We start from the raw sequence: 12,021 nt of genomic DNA, 5'->3' as shown, positions 1-12,021 counted from the left end.
CTCCCCTGCATTAGTGAAATGTTCAAAAAGTGAGATTAACATATTAAGATCCAAACTTTGGACTGCCCTCTTGCCTAAACTATTGCTAACCTATTTTCCAGATGGAGGCTAGCTAACATCCACATTTTGAGAGTCAGAATTTCAAATTCCCGGAAATAAGATATGTTTATTCAGAGAAAGTATGTTTTGTGTCTTCTTTCACAATTAATTATACCATTAAAATATCGTCTGCATCAATTAGCACATTTAAGATTTGACTTTTGAATCTAACTTTTTAGAACTAACTTTTGAGTTTATAAGAACTAAACACGTTTTTGATGTTTGCAAGAGCTTGTTTTTTCAGTTGGCACATCCATGCTTTCCTACTTGAGAAGTTGTATATTAAGTTTCGAAATTTGTGTTGATATTTCTCTTAAAATTTTGTAGTATTGTTCAGCATTGATTAATTGATGCTGATTCCCTTCATATGAAGAGTGGGTATTCAGCTAGTTAATTAATAAAATAACACTAAATAAATAATAATTATCGTCCCACTCAATTTTTAAAAAAAAATTCAAGGACTTTTCAATGACTTTCAAGGACCTAAAATCAAATTTTTCAAGGTCCTATTCGGTATTATTGTTATATGCTAAAGTACTACATGTCAACCAGATTTTACAATTACGTTGAAGCAGAAATTGTATATTTTTAAATCACAATGCTTTTTTGACAAAAAAAAATTATTTATCAAATTTATCAGCTAATAATACAAATGGTTGATAGTTACATTGTTTCAAATCTCTTTGAAAAATTCTAATTGACAAAAAAGAAGAAAAAAAGTCAATTGCCATAGGGTACTAGCCAGCATTTAAAACTAGCATTGGTGAAACTTTTCATGAAAAATTTAATGAAGTGAATTAGAATTAATGAAACTGAATGAATGTATAATGCATATTACATTAAACAACCATAGTAAATAATTGATAAAGTTTGTGTAATTGCAGTTATTGATATATAAATACTATTTTTAACATGTTAGATCCAACTTTAGGTTACAAGAAATGTATATAATTAGATAAATTATCAAAATATATTCATTTAACATACCTGTTTCTCCATTTAACATAACATATCTGTTGTTAATATCAAATTTTCTATTTTTTTTACATCAGAATATCAGTAATGTATTTTGAACATAATAAAATCAATTGTAGAACAATATTTTACAGGTAGCTAAATAAGACTTACCAAGCTTTATTTTCTTTGAAATATATCCATAAAATGTGAAGCGAGATCATAATTTTCACTAAGTGTAATTTTTAAATCGCATTTATACGTATCTAGATACATTATATGATGCCCGATGGCTGACTGGTAGCACTTCACGCTTCTGTGCCACAGATCCTGGGTTCGATCCTCTGGCCGGGCAAGGTAGACTTAGTCTTTCATACCTTCAGTGGGTTGATAAATGAGTGCCAAGCATGCTTGGGAACTAAACACTGGGGGTTTCACGCTCGGCTGATCAACGAACTGGAACGTCTGTTCCTGTACCCCAGAAAACTGAGATGTGCACAGTAGGCCTTGACCCTCTATGGGCTGTCGCGCCACTGAGTTTAGTTTAGTTTTAGATATACTAAATGTAAATCAAAATTATAAGAAAGGTGAAGTAAGTCTTGATGATTGCATAAATCACATATCACAATGTGTGATTTATAAATTGAATTGCGGCGTATGGTTTTTAAATCGAAATAATACGAATAGCAAATGATACAAAAAGCACGAACTAACAAGACATAAATCACAATGTGAGATACATAAATCACTTTAATGTGAATTCTGTTGCACGATTAGCTAATAGTTTTCATGTGAATAGTGATCATTATGATGCAAATTGCAATTTGTGATTCGAAAGGTGCTTAATATAGAACAGCAATGTGTGATTCTTAAATCATTTTGATGAGAATTGTGGGTGGTAATTCTTAAATCTCTCTTTTGTGAATCGCAATGCACGATTCTGAAATTAGTTAAATACGCATCACATTATATATTTCAAAAATAACTTTAATTGAAATCATGATATGTGAATGATAAATCACTTAATGTCAATCATGGATGCGTGATTTATAAAATACCTTAATATGAATTCTGATGAGTAATTTGAAAATCACTTCAAAGTAATATTCAATATGTGATTTAGTAATCACTTTCAGTTAAACCGCAATTCGTAGAACATTTTATATGAATTCTGATCCGTAAATCAAGAACTAGTTTAATGTGAATCACAATGTTTATTCATAATCACTGAAACCTGTAGAACTAAATTTTATTTATTAGCAATAAAAACTAAATGTAAAAATTCGATTATAAATGATAAAAAATTACTTACCCTTCGCACGTAAATTAAAAGAACAAATAGGATAACAATATTAACCTGTCGTAATAATGAACTTAACACATTGAACATATTTCTAAATCAATTAAACTCTATAGATCATTCGAAAACTATGACTACAAAACCTAAAATTTGCCAGAAATTTCAGCTTTCAAAACATCAGAGAATTGATCAATAATCTGGTGTGAAAAATCTAGGAGAGAAAAGTTTTGAATCTTCTTTAACCCATTTCACTTCAAGCAGTAAAAATTGCATCAATCAGAGTTTCTATAATTTTTTTTGAATTTATTTACTATTTTTTTAGTAATTTTTTGTAAGAAAAATCAGTAGTATTTTAATTCCAAAAAAATCAAGTACTTTCAAGTACCCTATGGCTCCAAATACTACACTGCAATGCCTGTAAACCTTCAAGCCTGTATACCTAAGCCATCAAAATCTTAAGTAATTCCTATCAGTAAGTCCGATTTGTAAGAACGCTTTACGTATGTCTGAAACGACACCAATTCTCTCAGTCCTAAACCGCATCAAAATGCTTGGTATCAATTCAATAAGATTTTCACTCTACTCTAAGCAATCATTTAAACTTGGAAAACCTTTGGCTGAAGCATCAAATATTTGGTTTTATAACTGCACGATGAGGTAGGTAGTGTACATTTTCCTCACAATTATCCTTTACTTTTTCTATTATTCCCTCCATTCATCAAAAACTTGCTCATACTCTCATACTTGCTCATACATTCCTGCTCCTTCGTCACACGAATTCTCCCCCTCTTCAGTGGGCGTAATCCTTAATCAATCTGTCAAAATTGGAGGGGTGAAGAACTAAGATGAAGCTTGGAGAGGGGTGCTAGAGGATTATCCTTTATCGCCTCGTATTTGCAAATTATTTATAACAAGCTGATTAGTAGAGGAAATCACGTGCTTTTTTTAAAGTTATTATCTTAAAATTTCAAAAATTTATTCTTGATTTAAGTTTAAATTAGGCCTTAAATTTCAGAAAATTTATCAAAAATGAAATAAAATAATTCTATATTTATCACTTAATATAAATGGTGTTTTAAAAATCATACATTTCCATGAATTATAACTTAATGTTAGTTAATAATTTTAGTTTGCAGTTATTTAATTAAATTTATGTTATGTTATTAATGTTCAGTTATTAATTATTATTAATTTCTTATAAACATTGCGTAATGTTTCTTAAATATAAGTTCTCAAAGGTTTTAATGTTGGTTCCAATTTTTCCTTGGTTTACATTTATGCGCATTTTAATTTTTCTTAGTTATGATACTCAATTTATACCAGTTTTTTCATTATTTCGATTGTAACTTAATGATGTTAATGCTAAGTTCTCCTAATTGTAGTTATTTAGTTTAATTTACGTACAATGCAAATTTTTATTAATTATAGTTATTTTTTATTAACATTTTGTAAAAAAATTTTAGGAAAATTTTCAATTTTTTAAATGTCAAAAGTTTTCATTATTTTGATGTCATGTCATTTAAACTTATTTTTTATCTCTATCATCTATATTTATTTATTCGCTAATTTACAATTATACTACTGTTTTATTAAAAATATATTTTGTGAATATTTGGATTATATTTGATTTTTTATTATTTTTCAATCATGGCTATGCGTGGAAATTTAACTGTAGCATAACTCTTATACGAATAATTTCGTAATCTCTTCTTAAAGAAGTAAATGTTAGGGAAATCTGTTTTTAACGGTTAACAAAATGTATTAATAATTATAATAAGTACACATGGAAATCGAGAAAAAAGGTTATATATTAATTTATTTAAATCGAAAGCCTTATCTCTTTACAGGAAGGGTTTATAAAATGAAAAATTATGCTCAGGCTTTCAATAGTTGCGCAATGAGTGGCTATCTGGTCACTCACATTAGTGTTTTAACGAGATTATGCTGAAATAAAACCGCAATTCTTTTTTAAGGAACTTAATCTTTTTGAGGAAGCTAAATTGTATCGATTCCTAGTTGTTTTAGTTTTTCCTACACAATTTAGTTTTTTCAACCAAATAAAATATGGCGCTTAGAAAACTCTTTGAAATCATCATCTTCAAAAGAAAAAAGAATTATATTTTTGACACAAAATGTTGGAAAGAGTTCAATTTCTGCCATAAGATACTTCTATCAAGACAACTATTCATTAATCCAACTTACTTTGTTGTTTTGTGGTAAGAGCTTGAAAATATTTTCCCTTTAATATCATCTATCAGAGACTGTCCTGAAAATTTTACCCTGTAACATGAAAAGATGGTATAGCACAATTTAAACAGAAGTAATAAAAAAATACTGATAAAAAGTAAAAAGATTTTATTCAAGGCCAATATGAATATTTACAAACACATTTTAGTTTTTTCAACCAAATATGGCGCTTAGAAAACTCTTTTAAGTCATCATCTTCAAAAATTATCTAAAAAGAAAAAATATATTTTTAACACAAAATGTTGGGAAACTAAGATCTTAAATTAATTGAAGGTATTGATATTGTCATGAAATAGAACAATGAAACATTACAAGATAATTGTAAAAAAATGTTTCAAAATTTTTTTTCTTTTTATAGGGTGCGTAACCAAATCTTCCAACAAAAAATAAGCACATTTTAAGTACTTTTTAAGCACTATATACATTAACAAAATAGCTTTCAAAGACTTTACATGATCATGATAAAATAGATTTAAGTTTCATTGATGAAATAGGACTAAGTTTCTGATAAAAATAAAAAACGCTGACAAAGAACTCTTTTCTTGATTATATAAACCACCATAAAAAGATGGAGAGATTTTTCGGTTTGATTTCAGAGGGTGGAAAATGAAGCCTGCAATTGGGAATCTTTTGCCAATTGCAGCTGAGTTGCACATAAGAGTGCAAGAATCTCACTGAACCTAGCTCACTATACGCACATGTTGACCTGCAAGTATTTCATCAAACATGTAAAATGATTGTCACCTTCACACGCTACGGACCGAAGATACGCCGAAATTTATGTGTTAGATTGAACTGTGAAAAAGTTTAATAGAACAATGTGAAGACCATGGCTTTGCATCTGTGGTGGAAATCGACATGGTAAATAAAAAAATCTCATTTTCGAAAAGCGAAAATTAAGCCCTTTTTAAAAATACCCAATGAAAAAAAGCACCTTTAAGGGCTTTAAAAAAAACGAAAATCGAAAGCACTCCTTAAAAACGCTATGCACCATGTTTTACAAACAAAAAGGGAAAAAAGTAGTAAAATTTAGTATATTTTTGCCAGGTTTGGCAAGTGGCTGACGGTTACAACGATAGAGGAAGGGGGAAGAGATGGTTTGACAATCTAAAAAGATTGCAATTAATTATCTTGAAAAGTTTGCTTTGATACAAATCAATTTTTGTCTATTTGAAATTGTCACTTTTCTATAGTATTGCAGTAAAATATTTGGATTAAATCCATATTTAGAAAGTTTTAAATAAAAACTAATGACTCACAGGAGAGTGGGGCAACTTTCTCGCAAATCGAGTCAATTTAACAATTCCTTGTTCTAATTATAAGGTCAATTGTTGTTATAAACATTATGCATAATTTTCCCATCGTTTGTATTTAAATGATTTCATACTTCTAAAGAACACCTAGCTTATACCGAAAACAAATTCAAAAGTAGTCTAAATACCACTCCAGATATGAGAATTGAAGTGTTTGACATAAAACTAGCCTTTTATTGGTAAAACGATAACTGAATAAATTCCAATCTTCACAATTAATATAATAAAAATGAGTTGTTTATTATTTTTTTTGGTTAGTATACTCATAGCTACTAATAGAGGCTGGGATAGCCTGGTTTGTAGGGTGTTGGGCCATGTCCAAAAGGTCGTGACCTTGACACTCCCCGCCCTCCGAAGACTTTCCGAGTAGTAAATGGTGATGGGTGCACCTTAAATCTGCAGGGACACGAAGCCCTCCAGGTTCCCATTAACAAATCACACCTCGGGGGGGGGGGGGGNGGGGGTCGGGGGTACTGAATTAGAAATTGATCGTTCTCTGGTTCAGGCCAAAATTACAATCTGTAGATAAATGAGTGGATGCATAAAAGGGTACGTCCTGTTAATGGGCTGTGACGTATGCAGTGGCTGAAGTCGTATTCTGGGCCATAGATGATGCCATTGAAAAACAAGAAACGCACCTTCTGCCTTAAATTTGGTTGGTTTTTCAGAGCAGACTTGCTGGTATTGGCAAGTGGCATCAGAAACAACAGCTAATTTTATTCATAAACTCTGGGTATTCATAAACTTGGAGTCAGTTCCACCGCAAGAGGCTACACAGTTATGATTCCTTAGCCATAAAAAATTGAGAACCCCTGCCTCAGACAATACTTAATGACAAGTATTCGATTACGAATCGTTGTGGCTCAGAGGTTAGAGCACTCGCCTCCCAATACCGTAAACCCAGGTTCGAATCTCAGTGATGGCAGGTTGTTATGAATTCTGCGTCAACCTTGCAATGACTAGAGTGCTGATGCAAAAATATCACCAGAGGTCGATGGATCATGGGTTAGAGTCCTCTTGCTGTAACCGTGTGAGGTTTGCATGTTTTTTTCACTTCTCCTCCAGCGTTTCTCCCAATGCTTGATCCAAGAGTTCCTTTGTCTTCTGGGTTGAATGTGAAAAATACGAAAAAAATTAAAACACACTTATTTTTTTTTGATTAAGTGGCTGCTTATTATTCACTGGAAGATAGTGAAATTGAAGAAGGAAATGCTATGTATTATTTTCATGACTATTAGTTATTTTTAATATTGCAGCCATAATAACTAGCTTCATTCCAAGTGCATTTTTTTTTAATCAAGTTATTTATTAATGAAAATCTTCAATCTAGTACCATGCTTTTCATTTTTAGAAAATATTTAAACTTTTCACACAATCGACAGTTGGTTCAGCTACCTTTGATATTACAATTATTACGTCTGAAGTCTTTTTCTTGTATTCAGGGTATCTTCTACATTTTTAGATTTTCGAATTCATGACTTTCCATGACTGATTCCAACAATTTTTCATGACTTGACGAAATTACTTTTTTCTCCGAGAAAAACACAACAATAAATTTAAAAAAGCACTATAATGAAATGATAGGTATAACCAAAACTGTTATACTTTGCATCTTTATATTTACAGATTTTAAATATAAAAAACAGAGTAAAGAAAGAGTTCAAGCAATAAAATAGCTCAAAAAAATACAAAAGCAAATAATTTTTTTCTTTCTTTTCTGCAGAATTATATTCTAGATACTTTTCTTGTTCATCGGAAAAGGAAGAAATACTCCTGATTTTTCTGTTCCAATTTCAGAATAAAAAAAATTCGCCAATGACTGGCTTGCATCAGCTAGAATTATAAATTTATAAAATAAAAAAATAATAATAAAAAAAAACAATAACTAAAATTTGGAAATCACAGAAGTATGTTACAAATTCAGATATTTGGAACACCATGAAATTGGGGAGGGGGGGAGTAAATTCCATTTTAAAAATTAGATTTTGGCGACCTAAATCCTTGATTTTTCTTTAAAAAAAATTTAGCTAAAATCATGACACACTTTGTTCAATACCGAAATTCATGACTTCAGGTGAGCAGATATCCTCACTCTTTCCGAACAATCAATGCTTATTCATTTATTCAGCAATAAATTTATACTTGTAATTCAATAAGTTCTGTGATTCTGATTTTATTTCTGGGTCATTAAAAAAGTTCTGCAACACTTGTGAAAATATCAACCTTTATGAATTTTATGTTTTTTAGTGTTCTTCTCAAGATGGTACAAGCGATTTGATTCAGGAGCTTTTAAGATCTGCCTCGCTCCGGTCAACCAAAATCAGACGAGTGTTTCGCGAGCGGCGATGGCTCAGGGGATAGAGCGTTTGCCCTCCAACGAGGTGAATCAGATCCGAATCCCAGCGACGGCTCGTCGAAACAAACTCTACATTCAGCCCGCATCGACCACAGTGTCGGCGTATAATGTCCTAAACGGTAGGCAGATCATGGGTTAGAGTCCTCTTGCCATCAGGCTATGAGCTATATTGGGCTAATTATATTTAGTTTTAATTGGTGGAAATACAGCTGAACATACTTAAATAATGCTATAGTAAATGAAATAGTTTAATATAGCTGAAATATTATGGTTAAATATCCCATAGATTACACTTGGTGTGTCAACATTATTTAAAAGACAAAAATAAGAAACAAAATTCCCAGTTTGTAAAGAACAATCAAATTTCCCTGTTATTCCGGTGATTTTTAAATTCCCCATATTTTTCAGGTTTTCTCTGTTCTCCCCCCCCCCCCTGTGGAGTGGCAACCCTTACGTTTCAATGAAAATGTCACATTTTATAAAATTTATATATATGATAGGCTTTATATAGAATGGGTAAAAATCACATGATGTTTGATTGTGAAATCCTGTGCTTTGATTTGCAAGGTGTTATTCAAAAAATCTTGCAAATATGAATCTCTGTGTTTAAGTTAAAACTTCAATACAAATTGTGATATTGAATTGAAAAGACACGTAAAAATAAATTGAGACACTGAATTTTAAAGATTCGTGAATACGAATCACGGCGTTAGATTACTAAATAGCTGGATGTTTCATTTTCAAAATGAGATATTTGATTTTTTAAAAATGTAGTGTAGAAAATCTTTCTTTAAGAATTTCTAGAATTGCAAAATTTAAGAATTTCCATGAGTGTACCTGCGCACATTATCTAACTCAAAGGTGTTTGGGGCTCAGTTTTGTTCGCTGGCCAATATTTGTTTGAAAGTATGAGGGGAGACTAAATTGAATCTGGAGAGTTGTATGTTTTGTTATTTTATGGTAACTTAATATAATTTGAAGGAATATGAAATCAAATCAAAATTTGTCAAATCATATTAAATTCCTAAAGCGAAAATAAGTTCAATGAATGAAGATTTATATAAGCAAACTTTCAGCACATAACTTATTTCTTCTTTCAATAAATGATTTTCGATGTAACAAGTTAATGATATAAAAAATTTCATGACATAATTAAATTTTATTACTTTTCTACAATAATGACATACATGCTAAATTTCAGAAAGGCCAGAAAGGAAACAGAATCAACAGGAATAACAATGTACACATGTCACCTTATTCTTTGATACGTTCTTAAATAAAAATGCTTCAATTATGTACATTGAAAAAAAAAATTTTATGCCACAAATATTGAAAATTGTTACCAAGTAGAAATTAGGATTTGAAATTGTAAATATGTTTTTGATCTAAATAGCACAAAATACATAGTGTAGTTGAAATTTCACTCAAAAAATATTTATAAATGAATTTTAAAAAAATGGTACATTGAAGATTAATATATCAGGGTTGCCACAGAAAAACTGAACAAAATAGTTGCTTCTAGTAGCTTAAAGCATGAAAATAGTTGCCTCAATAAGAATAAAAATTTTTCAATAATAAGACTAAAATTTTATTAAATGACTTCATTGTAATTGCATTTAGTCAAGTTGACGGCCATTATAATTTTTAAATAAACGTTAATGTTCTAGCACTAAATTTTTTATAAAAAAATTTTTATATTTGCAGAACATTAAATACTTTACATTATATATATAGAAAAAGTGATTTCAAAAATTTGAAATTCTCGCATCATAGTATCATATTAAAAATTAGGTTCTTTAAAATCATAGCAATAACAGTTGAAAAGGCGATTGAGAAGCAAAATAGATTCAGAATGGAATCTGTGCAAATTGAGAGCATTAAAAAGTGATTACTCAAATTTTCAATTCAATATTTTTTAAATTTTTAGGAAAAAAAATTCATTATGTTCAGAAGCTACCATGGACCGCAGGTTGTCGACCCAATTTATGCTAAAAACAACATTGCTATGAGAATAGAAAAGTCTGCTTTTCCTGAAAATAATTGCTCTTATAGGCAAAAAAAGTAGTCATAGGTTGAAAATAGTGACATTTTAGTCACCTGTGGTAACCCTGATATATTTTAAATAAAGTATAAAAGATTGCATTAAAATAAGAGTCCTGAACACAAAAGACATACCCAAATTAAATTATTCTCATTTCTTTCCAGACTTCTTGATACCACCAACACCTAGAAATATTTATATTAAATGTTTGGTTTTATTCAAAAGACTTTCATTCCAAAAGATATGTGTTATATTATATTACCAGCAAATTGATGTAGAAGTTACCAATATTATTAACACTAAACATACCAACACTTAATATCTACCATTATGAAAACACTCCTTACATTCTACCATTACTAGAAAGTTTTTCACATCGACTTGTTGAAAAAAATCACCATCTAAATATTATTCAATTAAGTATTATACAGAATTACCCATTAACAAAGATTTACCCATTTTTTAAAAATTTTTATCGTGAGTCAGTTTGGGTATAAATGCTTAGCAGTATTTGATTGCAAACATTAATGTATTATTTTAAATTGTGAATTCAATGGGATTCCTAGAAGAATATTTAGCGTGTGATTTGTTTAATTATTAATGTTTACTAAAAAAACTAGGTATTACAATACCCACATAAAATTTAAAAACTACAGTTGATTAGATTTTTTTAAATTTTATAGGAAATTCATTTAAATTGATCTTTTTAACTGCTGCTTTTTAATCTTCACTAATTGAAAAATGATATATTAAATAAATTAGAAATTAATATTATTTAAACAAGATTGCAATTACAAATTGTTAAAAAAAAATTTTGAACTCAAATTAAATGTTTCTTTTGGGGAAATTTTTCCTACTTTGGTTAGAAGAAACCCAAGCAACAATTTTACCTTGACTCCAGTTGGGCACAATATGGGTCCTATCGTGTACCAAGGAACCAATATTGGGATGTCTAGATTTTTTAATATGCGTCTTATATAGCCGTTATGGGGCCAATATTGGCTGATGACTTAATATAAAATATCAGGTGAATCACAGGACACAGGTAGGTACTTTATTTACGTCGAGCTAGAGTTGCACGATGGGCAATTGGCGAACAGTCTGGGAAACACCCCTTAGGATTATCTGAAAACATGCTGCCACCACAATTTTGAACCTCTACAGAGGGGATGGCTCCTCTGCTTTGATAGCCCGACGACCTGAGAGCAAAGTTGAGCACTTTATGTTAGAACAATTTAACGAGGACCGATACAGCACACCCTCGGTCTCTACGCAGGCTGATCAAAGTGGTCACAGAGGCTAGCCAGAACGGCCCACAAAGCTATCTCGGAGATGCCCATTGTTTATGCATCGATTCTTTTAATTCAAGCAAAAGAAAATGCAAAAATTATTTAAGTAGAGGTGGGAGATAGAGAAAGCGTTAATGGACTACACCAGTGGTTACCAACCTGGGGACAATCAGGGGGCGACGAGTACTCAAAAGATAAAAATTGCTAATAATATTAATAATAAAAGCTATTTGAGATTGAAATTGAAAATATGTATGAAACCTATGGTTCTGGTGTAGACAAAGAATTATAATAGTTAAAAATTTTAAAAATTCAAGTGCAGGATCGTTTTCGTCATACGTTATGGTATTGCAGGTGTAAATCTGATAAGTTACTCTGTTCCTCTGAGCAATAATACTGTTTCCAGGCGTATTGATTTTAAT

The 12,021-nt window shown here is 30.5% G+C and overlaps 1 long non-coding RNA gene across 1 annotated transcript; it reads right to left on the bottom strand.

Moving 5' to 3' along the window:
• Positions 1-4,691: 4,691 nt before the first annotated feature.
• On the bottom strand, positions 4,692-10,955 carry LOC107450500 (uncharacterized). Its single transcript, XR_011636525.1, has 2 exons — positions 10,445-10,955; positions 4,692-4,808 (listed from the first exon to the last, which is right to left on the bottom strand). It is a non-coding gene; the product is annotated as an uncharacterized lncRNA (long non-coding RNA).
• Between the last annotated feature and the right edge of the window lie 1,066 nt (positions 10,956-12,021).

The sequence above is a fragment of the Parasteatoda tepidariorum genome, chromosome 4, assembly GCF_043381705.1.
Source record: "Parasteatoda tepidariorum isolate YZ-2023 chromosome 4, CAS_Ptep_4.0, whole genome shotgun sequence".
Taxonomy (NCBI): domain Eukaryota; kingdom Metazoa; phylum Arthropoda; class Arachnida; order Araneae; family Theridiidae; genus Parasteatoda; species Parasteatoda tepidariorum.
Note: the sequence above shows the minus strand (reverse complement) of the source record. Positions and strands in the feature narration are given on the sequence as shown.